The sequence below is a fragment of the Lissotriton vulgaris genome, chromosome 3_2 (genome assembly GCF_964263255.1).
Source record: "Lissotriton vulgaris chromosome 3_2, aLisVul1.2, whole genome shotgun sequence".
Lineage (NCBI taxonomy): Eukaryota > Metazoa > Chordata > Amphibia > Caudata > Salamandridae > Lissotriton > Lissotriton vulgaris.
In genome coordinates, this window is record NC_141690.1 from 6,814,791 (window position 1) to 6,831,010 (window position 16,220).

A 16,220-nucleotide genomic window follows, 5' to 3' on the forward strand; every position below is an offset into this window, starting at 1 on the left:
GCATTGTAAATGTATCCATCTGAAGAATTAAACACATAGTACCTGTTGGAAAAGGAAACGCATCAAACAAAAAATTAATAAGTTAGTCAGTTTGCATATTATTCAGACCAAAACGTTTAACTTTGCTAACTTAAGGGCATAATTACGAGTATGGAGGTGGGACGGGAGTTCCACTGTACTGCAGATTACAACTAACAAAGATTTATCTGTGCCAGTGGAACACCAGCTGCACAAGGGAACAGTGGTTCCCTGTCAGTGGTGCAGGAGCGCCACAACACAATATACTGAGCAGGGACTGGCGAAGTCCCGAGCAGCATACTTTGAGTTCTTCCACCACCAGCAATTTCATGGCAGAGCCCCACCATGAATAAGCTGGCGCTGCAAGAACTACAGGGCCCCCATGCCCTGGGAATACATTCAGGGTGGCACAACATGTGCTCCCGATAAATATATTTCCCCCAATTAAAGCACGGCATGGAAGTCACCGTCCATGCCATGCTGGAAGTTTTTGCCAGTTCCCACTGCGGTGCACCACCATGGAAACGGCCAAAGAACTGCCAACCATATTACAAGCTGCACATTTCCAACTCGTAATACAGTCGGCGGTGCTTGCGAAGCAAAGGCAGCATTGTGCCGTTGTTGAAGCGCTAAAGTCGTAATCAGGCCCTTAGTCATGTTTAGGAGGTTTTTATAAAAATGCCTGTATGAAAGTGCCCCTTTTGGACATAGTTAGACCCATGATTTGCCTGATATCTGATGCAACTTTGAAGAGCACTGGGTTCCTGCTAACCAGGTAGCCAGTGCCAGTATTATTTCACAAAAATTATGTAATGCCTAATTGTTCCACAATTGGCAAGGCCCTTTGCACCACTGTAAGTCCCCAGTAAGGGGTACCTTTTGATATGTAGGGCATGGGTCCTGAGGAGGGCCCCTTAGAGATGCAGCATGTATTGTGCTGCTATAAGGTTACTAGTCGCTGAATGTACGCATTAAATTACTTGCTAAACTCACGCATGTGCACAGCACAGCAGTCAGCATTCCAGTCCACTGTACAGAACGGCTCTCCATAGCGGCTGCTGGTACTGCGTACTGAATTACATGCCTAGATGCGCTTGTGTACCGGATAGTAGTTAGCATTCTAGTCACCGGCTGATTCACAGGGTTTCTGGACTAGACTGTCAATACAAACCACTTCCAGGTTACTTGACCAGCACGTCACACTCGAACGAAAGAGACACTCTGGCGGGAACTTATGCCCGACTGAGTTTCTCATCAAGTACGCTTTTCCTCCCTTCTCCGCCCCTGTCCCCGCAAAGCCCAGATATGTATTGCATGGATACCTTTTTTTCAAAATTCTTATTGCCATTTATTTTAATATACATCCTTAACAATATATTTCAGCAATTAGTGATATATCACAATACAGCACTTCTTTGGCATATATAAAATTGTCCTGTACTAACTTTAGTTACAATTCGAAGAAGGTTATCCATAAAAGTACTTACACATAAAATCAGTCTCATACGTTCAAGTCTTATTTCACCTATAAGTTTTAGGAAAAGGTTATTTTGGTAAATGTATACAGTCACATATTTGTCAGTCTGTAAACATCAGACAGATTTAATAAAATAAAGCAATACAACTGGTGAATCATACTATGTAATTATCTAACAGCAGTGGAGCTAAGGGTTTTGAATTTGCTAATACGTTAAGCAGGCTGTGTGGGGCGTGTGCATGAGATGCGTGGGGCCGGGTGGGGGCTAGACCACCAGTGGGTCATTATACACACATCTGGCCGTAGGTTCACAGTGTCCCCAAGTTTTATGTGTGAGCTGGTCAGTATGTGCATTCCCTATCTGGCCATTGTCGTGTGGTATATCAGGGTCTGTTTGCAGTAGCGTTTTTATGAAGGTCAACTCAGTGTTTTTATTTAGGCTTCATATCTTTTGTCATCTTCGCTGCTTGTTTTTGTTCCCTCTTCGCTCGCCCCCTCGGTCGCTCCTGTCTCGGTCTGTGTTTTCACATGCCTCTAGTATATGTTTTTGGAGGTCAGCAAGGGTGCATTGCCTCAATCCAAGCGCCTCTTCCCTCGTCAGTACTCTGACTTCTGCCCCCTATGCCCAATGGGTTACATTCCGTTTCCCGGCTTCCATTGCTGGTCCGTGTACGAATTTCCAGGCCAGTGCTATTCTTCTCCAGGCTAAGACCAGGGCTACATCTAGGAATCTGTTTACTGATTTCCTTTTAGAAGAACAGGGAAAGAGCCCAAACATGCACGCTCCCATTGTTGGTTCTAGTATGCGCCCCACAGCTGCACACATGAGTTGTATCGTTTCCTCCCAGATCTTACGTAGTTGGGCACAATTCCAAGTTATGTGTATGAACTCTGAGTCTACATGGTCGCATATTTGGCATTTGTATCCAGTGTCTCCAAAGTCAAGCTGAAGTTCATGAGGTGTCATGTGCATGTAATTAAACTGTGTGTACTTCAATCTAGTATTGTGTGAGACTTTTAGGGTATGCCAACATTTTGGCCCATTCTGGGTCTGTGATGGGTCTACCCAGAGAACTCTTAACAGGTGCGCAGTTTTGTTAGGGTTGTGCAGACCATCTCCAGTTGCGATGTATAGAACCATTTTAGCTGGTGTCTTGCAGTGCCTAATGAAAGGACAGAGTGTAAAATAGAGTGTGATTTAGGATCCTGTTGTCTCACCCGCCCCAATAGCCCTCTAAAAGGTGCGCAGTATTATCGGATAGGTTAAGAATTGGCCTCGTATGTCGTAGCTCTCAAGTAGGTCTTCAAATTGAGCCAGGGTTGCTTGCTGGTAGCAATCCTCAACATTTTCCAGTCTGGCCTCGGTCCAGGTCTTCAAGAATGTTGGGGTTAATATCTTCCTGGGGTTCCCGTGGGGGAGGCCCACAAGGGGCAGGGCCATATAGGAGAGATTTCCCTTCTTTAAAGAGACAGCATTTCCAACAGTGTAGAGCAGTAGTCTGCAGCAGGGATAGAGGAGATGGCAATGTTCTAGCATGTTTGCCAGCATCAGATCCGTACGGATCCCTTTGTCAGTGCCTATTGGGCCACTATCTGCCAACCACTGCACCAGCCACTGGAGTTGAAAAGCTAAAAAGTATAGCTCGAAGTTAGGCACTACAAGTCCTCCTTCCGCGGATGGGCGTTGTAGGATCAGCAGGGCTACTTGCCTCCTCCCTTTTTACCATATCTAATCTCGCAGTAGAGCATCTAGTTGTCAAAACCACGAAGCGGGAATGGTGCGACTAGCAGGGCCCTCTTCATCCTGAGGCCTCCAGTTGGGGGCAGAGAGGGTATCTAAGGGACCACCCTGTAAAATGTTGCACTGTGTCACAGCCATAATGGGGTGCCAGCGACAGGGTGCAGAGATTTTCACACACCTCCATTTTCCCCAAAGGAGCCTGTGTTGTCAGGCGGAACACAGGCTCCCATTAGAGTCAATGGAAATCTGACCGAACAGGGTCCCGATTCCGAGATGGTCCCACCAGACATCGGATTGAGGCCTTGGTGCACTCCGTGAACACACCCTGGCTTTTCATCAACTTACACCCCTCAAATTAATATCACACCTCCGGACTCATCCACTTTCAACGGAAGAGATTACAAGACACCAGCTCACTCGCTGCATGGTTCTCAAGTAAGTTCCCAGAAATTATATTTTTTTGAAAAATAAGTTCTAACCAAACTATGATGTTTTGATTCACTGGGACCAAAAAACAAAGAAATACAAATATAGGGGCTGATTAGGATGGTGGGCAGGCATTATCCTTCAACAGGACCTCCCAAAAGGCTGTCAGTGGTACCAACAGGCATTTTGATGTGACTTCCACGGCGGATGCAATGCCTATACTTCGCTTTTCAGCAGTTGCTGCTGGATGCATCACCCGCGGCAATGCAAAATAGGGACACATGACATATTCCTGCCACATGGTGTAGGTGATATGCGGGGGCACCAATGGTGCCACCCCTATCGGAGGTCCAGGGGGGCACGCTACAGCCCCTTAAAGTCGCTTTCTGCCTGCCTTTTCATGGCGGGTTACCCACCATGAAAATGCAGACAGTGAGGCAAATTGTAATCCCTATGGCGGTGCCTGGTAAGCACCACCACCACGGTAGGGAATACAACCCCATCCACTGCATAGGGGAGGTGTCGAATTTACTATTCCCACTGCAGTCTGCAACATTAGAGTCGTTCAGTTCCAGTACAAATATTTGAACTACATTAAACCAATAAAAATGTAAAATATGATTGACATTAAAAAAATGACATTAAAATGTTTATTTACGAAAACAAAAATTTGAATCCCACGCTATATTTTAAAAATGTTAACAAACACGTTAATTTCAAATTAATAAAAACATAATAAAAAGAATTATTGTTTTAACAAGAGCTATTTTTACTTTACTTAAATAAATACCTAGCCAATAACTCTAAGTAAACAAACACCTAAAATATATCTTTAAACTTTACAAATATTCAATTCAAAAATAGTTACGCGATAAAAAAGTAAATGAAACAATGAACAACAATTACCTAATAACAAATAAATTATACTAAATGAACTTCCCACTCTTTACCCCTAAAAACACAACCTGCATCACATAGATGACTTCAAAAAATTTGCTGATTTCACAATCACAAATAATCAATTAAATAATTCATAACAATTAACATCACAATTAAATTCCTTGGCAAGCTTTAGCCCCACAAAAAACACAAACCACATCAAAAATAATAAAGAAATTTACTGACATAATGTGCATAAATAAATCATTTAAATAACTCAAAATAATTAAAACTCTGTAAATACTTATAATAAAAATACTTCCAACCATATACCCCTACCAACACCACAACCTGCACCTATGGTGCACCCCTGTTAATCCCTCCACCATGTGGCAAGCACCCTGAGGTGCCGGTAACGCATTGCAGTGATTAATGAGGGGCACCATTGGTGCCCCTTCTACCCCTATCTGTAGGCCGCAAAGGCAAGGGAGCCCTTCTAGGGTCCCCTAAACTCACTTTCTGACAGGCTTCCATGTCAGAAAGCCCGGAGTGGAAATTCGTTCGGAAACCGAGCATAGTTATCCCTATGGGAGAGACGCCGTCCATAGGGATTACGGGCTGGTCGTCAAATGGCCGGCCTCCTTAACCCCGTCTGAATCAAGCTGGAATGACCGGCCAGTTTCAATTCAGACAGGCTTGATTGTAATTCGGAGGCTGGAACTGAAATCGCGATGAGGGACAGAAAATCTCCGACTTGCAGACAGAGGATTTCCAGGCCTCATCGTAATAAGGCCCCCAGTGTGCTGCAATTGTTACGCAAATATGAATAAAAAAATGATAATGAAAACAGAACTGTGAACATCAAATATTTCTCTGTATGATAATAGCTCCTAAATATCATTACAATATTCCCTATGGCAAGAGCATAATGTTATTATCCCTCTGCCTTTTGTGCCTGTTTAGCAAGATCCCCATACCTTTGCACAGCCGAACATGATTTCATCAACTACAGAAGCTTCTATAAGTGCCCTTGTTCTCGGATTTAAAATAGGCACACTTTTTTAGTGTAAAGTTATGCTTGGATTCCTTCAGGAGATTGCTTTCAGGCCTGCAGAGGTAGGTAGGTCATCCACTGGATCATTGTGTGTGTAATGATAGATTCGGGACATTGGACTATGGGCAAACCACTTGCTGAGTATATGATTTTCAAATAGTTTACCAGCTCCATCGTGTGTGTCCAAAGATCCGAGTGGATCTCCCCCCATTTTGGGTTCCAAGACCATAAACACCCTGAATTCTTCGTCATACTGTGTCCAGGCGTAATCCCCATATATGAGGTGTGCTTTCATAAGACATCTGTCAGAAAGTGGATCTTTTGACATGGTTTGCCTCCCACGTTTTGCAAGGAAAATGGTGTGTTTTCAAATATAATGCACAGGGTCCCTGTCTACCAGGTCCCCTATGCCAGTGCTTCTTCCCTAAAACTTTTCCACAATTGGCCCTTCCGGCGCCCTTCAAGTCCCTAGTAACTGGAACAAGGGGACCAAGGGCATTAGGACTGAAGAAGGTCCCCTAGTGACCCCTCACCTGGGCCATGCAGATTGCCACTGTAGCCTTCATGGCCTGGTGTAGACAAAAATGACAGTCGACATGGCACACTGCCTGTGTGCCATGCCAACCAGCACTGTCCAAGGTATAGGTAAGTCACCTCTCTCACAAGCCTTGAAGCCCTAAAGCAGGGTGCATTATTTCATTGGTTTGGACATATTTGCATGAGCATATAATCCCCTATAATATACAAGTCTATTCTTAGGTAGTGTAAGTGCCAGGGACGCCAAAGAGAGTACATGGGCTGGAAACTATGCAACTCCAGTTCCCCAGCACATAATGGCTTCTCTGAACGCAGGAGTGTTTGGTACCAAATTACTCCTTAATAAACACACACTGAGGCCAATGTGTCATTTATTAAAACATCTACTCAGAGGGCACCTCAGAGGTGCCCACTGAAATTCCACTAAAGCTGGTGTGGTTGCAGATTGGCTTAGTCATCCTGCCACTACCAGAAATCTTTCTGGACCCCTGGATTGAGAGCCCCCCTCTCTGGGACCAGAAACAAAGTACGTCCTGTGCAGAGGTTTCACACCTACTCCCCCAGGATGGGCACAGTGCGAGAGATGGAAGCTTCAAAGGCCTTCCCCCATTGTAAGGACACCTCTAACCTCTGATGGCAACCCGTTTACACCTCTACTTTTGGCCGGAAAACCTGCAGCAAAAAATAGGAAGAATAGGTTGTGCCCCACCTCTGCCAACTCCACCCCTAAGGTGAAGGAAGCGAGGTGACGCATATCTTTCAGTCTCTGCCATATGGAAGATGGGGGGGGGGGGGAGTGGGGGTTCCTCCAGGCTACGACTATGCCAGCTACGACTATGCCTCCTCCCACAGTAGGTGGCATAATGGAGGGTGTAGACAGTCCAGGTAAAGTGCCCATTGGTCCCACCTGTTAATCCCTTAAGATGACCCTAAAACACAAGTTACTTACCTTTGGTAACAATATATCTGTAAGAAACATTAGTACTGATAGATTCTGTACCCTAGAATTACCCCAGCCGTCGTCATGCAGCTCCACGTGCGTCATTGGCATCGTTGTCGCCGAGTTGACGTTGCTGGAGTTACTTAGACGAGCCCACGCACACTGACATTTCTGTACTTCACTTCCCACGCCAGAAAAGCAGAGCCATGCAAGAAACTGACCACTGGTGCCTCGAAACTAGGGCCCTGAAAAGGAATAAACTTAACCATAGAAATCAGTTAGCAGAACAGGGCGGATGGGTGGGGCTGTAAGGAATCTATCGCTACTACTGTTTCTTACAGATATATAGTTCCCGAAGGTAAGTAACAGTGAGTCTGAAAAAAACATGTAGAGACAGATTCCTTACCTTAGAATAGATACACCAGCAATACCAACCCCGGTGGTGGGTCTGCAAACCAAAGGTCCGGTAGAACAGAACGGCAAAGAACCCATCTCTCCAGACTTGGCTGTCCAGGTAGAAATACTTGGTAAATGTGTGCAGTGAGGTCCACATAGCTGCCTGGCAGATGTCATGCAAGGGAACTCCCCGTCCCAAAGTAGTAGAGGCTGCCGTCGCCCTTGTCAAATGGGCACGTAGCCCCACTGAAGGCCCCTTTTTAGCCAAAGAATAACAAGCCTTTATGCACAGAACGACCCACCGAGAGATGGTCCGCTTGTGCACGGCCCGACCTTTATTGGCACCCACGTAGCCAACAAAGAGCTGGCCATCCACCCAGAACTGTTGTGTGCGTTTCAGGTAGAAGGAGAGTGCACTTTTGGGTCCAGACGGTGGGGCCTCTCTTCCTCTTTTGAGGGAGGCGGAAAGAAGACAAAGTGATGGTCTGCCCTATGTGAAAGGCAGTGACAACCTTTGGCAGAAAAGAAGGACAAGTCCTTAGTACAACTTTGTCCGGATGGACAGAGAGAAAAGGAGGTTTAGAAGAAAGGGCCTGGAGCTCACTCACTCTTCTGTTAGAGGTGATTCGCCATAGCAAAAGCGGTCTTTAAAGTAAGAAGACGAAGAGGACAGTTGTGAAGTGGCTCAAAGGGAGCACACATCAGATATGCGAGAACAAGATTCAAGTCCCACTGAGGCATTATGAAAGGAACGCGAGGGAAAAGATGAATAATGCCTTTTAAGAATCTATTTACAACAGGTGACTTGAAAAGGGAAGGCTGATGTGGAAGCTGTAAAAAGGTTGAAATAGCAGAGAGATAGTCCTTGATAGTGCACGGAGCAGAGCCCTGTTGGGCCAAAAATAGGAGAAAGAGAAGATCCTCTGAAATCGGGGCAGAGAGGGTATCCACAACCTTTGCTGTGCACCATGCCACAAATGTATTCCACCTGCAGGCGTATACAGTTTTAGTGGAGGGCCGCCAGCATTACATCACATACTTCTGGAGGCAGGTCAAAAGACGTCATATGCCGCTGCTCAATCTCCACGCAAGGAGGTAGACAGGTTCTGGTGGAAGACCGCCCCTTGCTGCTGCGACAGAAGATCCTCTCGAAGAGTCAGTCGGATCAGGGGATTGATAGCCATGCTGAGTAGCTCACGACACCATACTCTTCAAGCCCTGTCTGGAGCCATAAGAATGACTAGGGCCTGGTCACGCGTGATCTTCTTCAGCACTCTGAGTAGAAGTGGTATAGGCAGAAAGGTGTATAGTAGACGCAACTCCAGTCACAATGAAAAGAGTCACCTAGCGAGTGCCACCTTGGAAATTCTAATGCGCAGAACTGAAGACATTGCGCGTTCTCTACGGTGGCGAGTAGATCTAACCAAGGCTTTCCCCACTGCTGAAAGAGACCTTGCGCCACGTCTGGGTTCAGACGCCATTTGTGATCCATCACGCACCTGGAGCCGAGTTTGTACGCCCTTGCGTTCGAAGAACCTGCTAGGTGTTGAACCACCAGGGAAATGCCCCGATGTTCCAGCCATGTCCAGAGGCGCACAGCCTCCTGACATAGGGTCCACAACCCCACCCCGCCTTGTTTGTTGCAGTACCACACGGGAGTGGTGTGGTCTGTGAACACCTGCACTACTCTCCTCGTGTTAGAGGTAAGGAATGCCTTCTGTGCAAGTCAGATAGCCAGAAGCTTACGAAGAATGATAGGGAGCCGGGACTCCACCGGAGACCAGAGTCCTCTGATCTCCGCCTCTCCCAAGTAGCCGGCTCATCCCAGAAGGGAAGCGTCCCTCAAAACTGAGTGTTCCGGTTGGGGAAGGGAGAGGGATCTGCCATTGACCCAATTGCAATTTGTGTGCCACCACTGCAATAGTTGCGCAGTGCCCTCCGAGATCTGGACGTGGTCGGACAGGTTGCCCTGATGTTGTTCCCACTGGAACTTCAGGTCCCACTGCAGAGTCCGCATATGCCATCTGGCATGATCCACTAACGGGATGCAGGAGGCCATCAGACCCAGTAGACGGAAGGTCATTCTCACCGAAACCCGGGATAGAGGCTGAAAGATCAGAATCATAGCCTGAATATCCCATACTCGCTGCTCGGTAAGATAAACCCGAAACTGCGCTGAGTCAAGAACCGATCCGATTAATATTAGCGCATGAGAGGGAATCAGGTGCGACTTTGGCACGTTGATGGAGAACCTCAGCACATGTAGGAGGTTGGCTGTAGTATGGAGGTGGGAGACGACTGCCTGGATTGAGCCCGCCTTCAACAACAAGTTGTCGAGATAGGGGAAGACTGGAACCCCTGATCTGCGCAGATGAGCTGCGACCACCGCCATCACCTTCATGAACACCTTAGGGGCGCTGGTAAGGCCTATGGGGAGCACAGTAAACTGAATGTACTCATGGCCTACCGTGAATCGCAGGTAACGCCGCAGGACGGGGATGTGGAAATATGAGTGCTGCAAGTACAACGCTACCATCTAGTCGCCAAGGTCGAGGGCAGACAACACCAGAGCTAGCATCAACATCTTGAACTTCTCCTTCCGGAGGAAGCGGTTGACGTTCATGAGGTCCAAGATAGGTCACAGGCCCTTGTCCTTGTTGGGGACCAGAAAGTAGTGGGAACCACAACCTACTTCTGGGACAAGAACGCGCTTGATGGCCCCCTTGGCCAAGAGGGCCGCGACATACTGCTGAAGAAGCGCAAGATGGTCCCCCGACATGCATTGGTACTGAGGTGGCATGGCTGGAGGGGTAGTCTCGAAGGGGAGGGAGTAGCCCCTTCGCACAATTTGCAGCACCAACTTGCCCGATGTGATGTTGTGCCAGTGGGGGAGTTGAAGGCGAATTCTGCCGCCCACTGGCGTTTGATGGGCCTTAAAGTTCGGACTAGGAAGGCTTTGTAGTGGATGCCGCTGGGTGGAGGTGGACTAACCCACCCGCTGGCCCCCAGAACAGCCTCGGCGGTTCCCTCGTTCGCAGCCAAGCTGAGGATGTTGCCGTGCAGGCCTGTGGCTCTGGAACAAACATGTTGGGGCACTCCTTCCGTGTCCATGAAAGGAGCAAAAAGCAGAAGGCGGAGGAGGGCGAGTGGCCGACAGGCCCAAGGACTTTGCTGTAGTCCACGAGTCATTAAAGCGTTCCAATGCACCATCTGCCTTATTGTCAAAAAGGCGAATGCCTTCAAAGGGCATGTCCATCAGAGTGTTCTGGAAATCCCCTGAAAAGCAAGTTGTCCTCAGCCAGGTGTGGCGCTGAAGCGCCACCGTCGTGGAAATCGCCCTGCCCAGCGAGTTGGCGGTATCAAGCACACAACGGATGGTGAACTTAGCTGCGTCTTGCCCAGCTGCTATAGCTTGAGAGAGTACTGTCCGTGCCTCCTCCGGACAGTTGGTCAGCACTTGCGCAACAGTATCCCACACAGAGTGGGAATACCAGCCCAAGAGGCATAATTTGTTTACCGACCGCAGCCCTAAGCTAGCAGATGAAAAACGCTTGCATTCCCTATCCGGAGGTGCGGAAGGGAACGCGCTCTGGGAAGCAGAGGCCTGGACAACCAAGCTTTCGGGAGTGGGGTGCTGGGAGAGCAAGAGGGGGGGGGGGTTCAACCGGAGCTGTACTATGGCATCGGGCCACAATCCTGTCCACAGGAGCCGCTGTGTTGGGCCTGGACCAAGTGCCCAAAAGCACGTAATTGAAAGGCAGCAAGGGCTACAAATTGGTTCCTACCGGCTGAAGCACTTCTGTCAGGAGGTTAGTCCTGACGTCCACTATAGTGAGTTTGAGGTGGAGGGCCTCGGCCGCCTTATGCAAAACACCACTGCGTAACTGGCGCCCTCCTCCCTAGGCACGGTAGGAGACAGCATGCCAAGGTGAGGTGTCTAGAACATTGGCATCCCCCAAATCCTCTGCCCAGTCCGGATCATAATCACTGTTGTGTGAGAGGGTCCTCAGACCCCTCCCAGTCCTCCCCTTCCTCCGAAGTCTGTGAAACAGGCTGAAAATGAGGACGGACGGACAGACATAAGGGTAAAAAGGCACTGTCGGGATCGGCGTTGAGCGACACCAATCCGGCAGTGTGTCAGGGTCATGGCTGAAACTTGGGACGACGTAGGCGGGAGCACCAGACGACGTCAGAGGTGGTGCTGGAGGAGGAGGGGTCAACACCAGTGGAGGTGGTATGAGGTCAACTGGTGTCGCCCTGGATCAGATCCAGGATCCAGGGGGTCCTGCAGCGCTGAGACAAAAGCTGCCGGCGATGAAAGAGCAAGACCCTCAGTCGGGCCCGCAGGCGCACCGTTGGGGCCAGATGGCCCAAAGAGTCAGGCCATGGCAGCAAGAAAGTCTTGCACCTGAACAGGCGTCGCCAACGGATCCGGAAAGGGCAGGTAGGCAGGCGGAAATGTTGCAGCCTCCGCAGGAGCCTTGGGGGTTGCACCACCCACACCCTCAGCCAAGATGGGCGAGAGGAAGTCGAAGAGCGACAACGCTTCATAGACTTCTTGGAATGCTTCGACTTACCTGACCCAGAGTGCGAAGACTTAGATAAAGATGAATGACAATGACAGCTCCGCGATCAGTGCCTCGACCTCCCACCGGACCGTGACCTTGAGCAGTGTGGAATCAACTGCCGGACTTCTATCAACTTTCGGGACCGCTCCAGCAAAGTCTTCGGCGCTATGGGCCAGCAGTCGGGGTACTACTTGGAGGCGTTTTCGTGTCCCAGGAAGTAGAGACACATGCAGTGTGGCTCAGTCATTGACATCATGCGGTTACAGTCCCCACAGTTCAAGCCGGGCATCCCTATGACACCAGGAGTCAATCAACTCGAAAGAAGTGAGACAAAAGGCCTAAAAAAAACTCAGTCTAAAAGTGACAGATTCATTTCACAGAGACAACCCTTATTGGGGTTACGTATCATATTAAAATGGGATTGGATGCTAATAAAGCAGTGATACTGGTCTTCTTGGACTTAATAGCAGCCTTCGACACAGTCTCTCATAAGAAACTGATTTTGCAACTGAGAGAGGCAGGGCGGCTGGGACAGGCTCTCAAATGGCTCAGTTTCCTCGACCAACGCACTCAGACCAATCAACTTGGGTCCTTGCTGTTCCCAAACCTTGAAACTTACTAAGGGGGTGCCCCAGGGCTCTTGTCTAAGCCAGACTTTATTTAAAATATATGCGGCGCCCCTTGCAAAGGTTATCAGGGAGCATGGTTTTACCCCTTTCTCTTACACCGACGATACCCAGCTGCTTCTGACCTTTGATAAGAACTCTGAGGATATTGATTTTGCTAAGGGTATGTTAGCTGTATCTGAATGGATGACAGACCATTGTCTTGAGTTAAATGCGTACAAAACGGAAATTCTGTTGATTGGCATAGATAAGACTGCCTGGTCCCCTAGGTGGTGGCCTGCTACATTAGGTCCAGCCCCATCTCCAACCGCTGTGGAAAAAAATGTGGGAGTCCGCATAGATGTTCTGCTATCAATGAAGGACCAAGTTATGAGTACGACGGAGACCTGTTACCATACCGTAAGCCTCCTGCGAAGAGTGTTTCGCTGGTTGCCACTCTGTGCGAAGAACCTTGATCCAGGCATTGATTATTGGCCACTTGTACTACTGCAATGCTCTGGTGGCATCTGCCAACGAGTTCCTTCTCAGAAGACTGCAGATTGTTCAAAACGTGGCCGCTCACCTGGCACTAAAAAAACCTCCTTGCACTTCGGTAGGACCTTTATTAAAACAGATTCACTGGCTCCCTTTCCGCCAGAGAATTAATTTTATGCTTTGGTGACTCACACATATTTATTTATGCGATTTTATATAGCGCCGACTTTACCCGAAGGTGTCAGAGCGCTTCACAATAGGACCAGTAATGATACAGAAGGAAACAATTACAAATGAACAAATTACAAAAGCAAACGTTAAGTTACATGGATCAAAAGTGACAATAGTGAGCAACCAAAATACATGAGGTAGCAATCAGTACATTACAGGAGAAAAAAGTGATATGTGTGAAGGTTACAAAAATGTACAAAGTACCAGAAGAGGTATAATACTGCAATAAATGGCAGACACTCCAGCACAAGAACAAACGTTACGTAGGCAATGGTGGCACTTGCGCAAGTATCTAAAGCAAACAAAATGTGAGGGGTAGCAAACAGTGTGTTACAAGAGAAAAGTGACATGTGCAAGTTACAAAAGGGTACCATACACAAGTACAAGGATAATACTGGAAAAAAAATGGTAAACATTCAAACTACCAGAACACACTGGGAAGGAACTTCCATAGTCCTGGACAATAGACTTTTCAATAATGGGAGGTCTTCCTTCAGATGATAGCGAGGGTGTGAATTAGATTTGGAGGTGTCTTTGGAGGAGGAGAGCTTTGAGGTCCAATTTAAAGGCCTGAGAGGAGGAGGTAGTCCGGAGCGGAGGCGGGAGTGAGTTCCAGATTCTCACCGTGTTGCCTGAAAAGGATTGGGCCATCGATCTTTCCTTCTTGAAAGTGGGGGGTTCAAGCAGTAGATTTTCCGCATTACGAGATGGTCTAGAGCCTCCAGAGAGTTTGTTTATTCGACAGGTAGCGAGGAGAGGAGGAGTGCAAGGCTTTGTGGGTGATACAGGCAGTCTTGTAGATAGCTCTAGCCTCGATTGAAAGCCAGCGAAGGGTGAATAACAGCGGTGTGATGTGGTCGCTTCTTTTGGCCCCATAAATGAAACGGGCTGCTGAGTGCAAGACCAATTTCAGGGGGGACCGGTGGGATTTGGGGAGGCCAGTAAGAAGAGAATTGCAGTAGTCCAGTTTGAAGAGGACCAGCGATTGCACTACTGTTTTAAGGTCGTGCTCAGGGAAAAAGCAACAAATTCCCCAAAGAAGGCGCAGTTGGTATCGTGCAGACTTTGCAATGGAATTGATGTGGGGGATTAGATTGAGTTTGTTGTAGAGTATGACACCAAGGGATGTTGCGCTGTCAACAATGATGGCTTTATTGTTAAGTAGATTCATCTGATCCATTCATGATTGAACCGGGGGGAGGAGAAAGTGAGGAGGAGGAGAGGAGGAGGAATTCAGTTTTGGAGGGATTCAGAATCAGTTGATGAGTTGACATCCAGTTTTGAATGGAGTCGAGAGTTTATTTATTTATTTATTTATTTAGTGTATTTATTGAGCGCAAACCTGTCACCCGAAGGGCATCCTGGCGCTTTGATCAAGAACCATAGACTTTAGTAAAGAAGGCCAATTTTGGAAATAGGTGAGTTTTTAGTGCTTTTCGGAAAGAAAGGTAGTCCTTGTGGCTTCTCAGACAGAGTGGCAGGGAGTTCCAAAACTTGGCCGCTGCGACACTAAAGGAGCGGCCACCCATCCTCACTAGGTGAAACCTCGGAACCACAAGAAGGTGCGCGGAGGAGGAGCGGAGGAGACGCGATGCAGAGTACCATGCAAACATTTTTTGCAGAGGGATAGGGCCCTGTTGGTGAACAGCTTTAAACACCAGGCACGCAGCTTTGTATTGTACCCGCAGATGAACCGGGAGCCAATGAAGGTCTCTCAAGGCAAGTAGAGGAACTGGACCTAGGGCGGGAGAGAGCCAGCTTGGCGGCCATGTTCTGCACCCGCTGTAGCTTACCGGTCAGATTTTTTGGGGCCTCCAAAAGAAGCCCATTACAGTAGTCGAGGCGACTTAATATAGTTCCACGAACTACTTCCGGCCTTGCTTGGGCGGGGAGAAGGGGCAGAACCTTGCGCAATATGCGCAACAGCATCATACATGTAGAGGTGGTTTTATTAACATGTATGTCAAGCTGTAGGTTGGAGCCAAAAATCACCCCCAAATTACGGGCTGATTCCGCCGCCAGTACTGGCTCAAGAAAGGTACTGGGCCAAAAGTTGTCTGGGAGTGCCCGCGGAACCCTGTCGGTGGAGCAATGAAGTACCTCTGTCTTGGAGCTATTAAATTGCAGAGAATTAGCTCGTAGCCAGTCTGCTGTGGCTGCCATGCAACGATGGAAAGTGTCCAGCGAGACCGCGTTGTGCCCCTCCAGTGAAAAGACCAACTGGGTGTCGTCTGCATAATTGAATGCCGAGACACCAAAGGATTTTATTAGCTGGATTAAGGGACGGAGGTACAGATTAAAAAGTATAGGGCTGATGGCCGAGCCCTGTGGGATCCCCTGTCCTACCCTCCTTGGCTCAGAGGTAAATGGTGGAAGTGAAACCAACTGTTGCCTGCCCTCAAGATAGGATGTCAGCCAGTCTCTTGCCCCCTCAGTGACCCCGCACTCCTCCAGTCTCCTGACAAGGGTCCGATGGCAGACCGTGTCGAACATGTCAAGCAGCACTAAGAAGGCTGCCCGACCACTGTCGACACGCGAACGAAGATTGTCCAACACGGTCACCAGCGCGGACTCCGTCCCGTGACCGGGGCGGAAGCCAAACTGGTCCTCATCGAGCCAGCCGATGTTTTCCAGGAAACCTGAAAGAGAACGAGTCACCCACTTTTCCAGGATCTTGATAGGAAAAGGGAGCAAGGATATAGGCCTGTAGTTAGAGAGACAGGCAGGGTCCAAGGTGGGCTTTTTGAGCAAAGGGGACACTACTGCTAGTTTCCAGCATTCTGGCACTGATGCCGATTCCAAGGATTGGAGACAGGTCGAGAACAAAGGCCGGAAGAGGTCTGCATGGAAAGC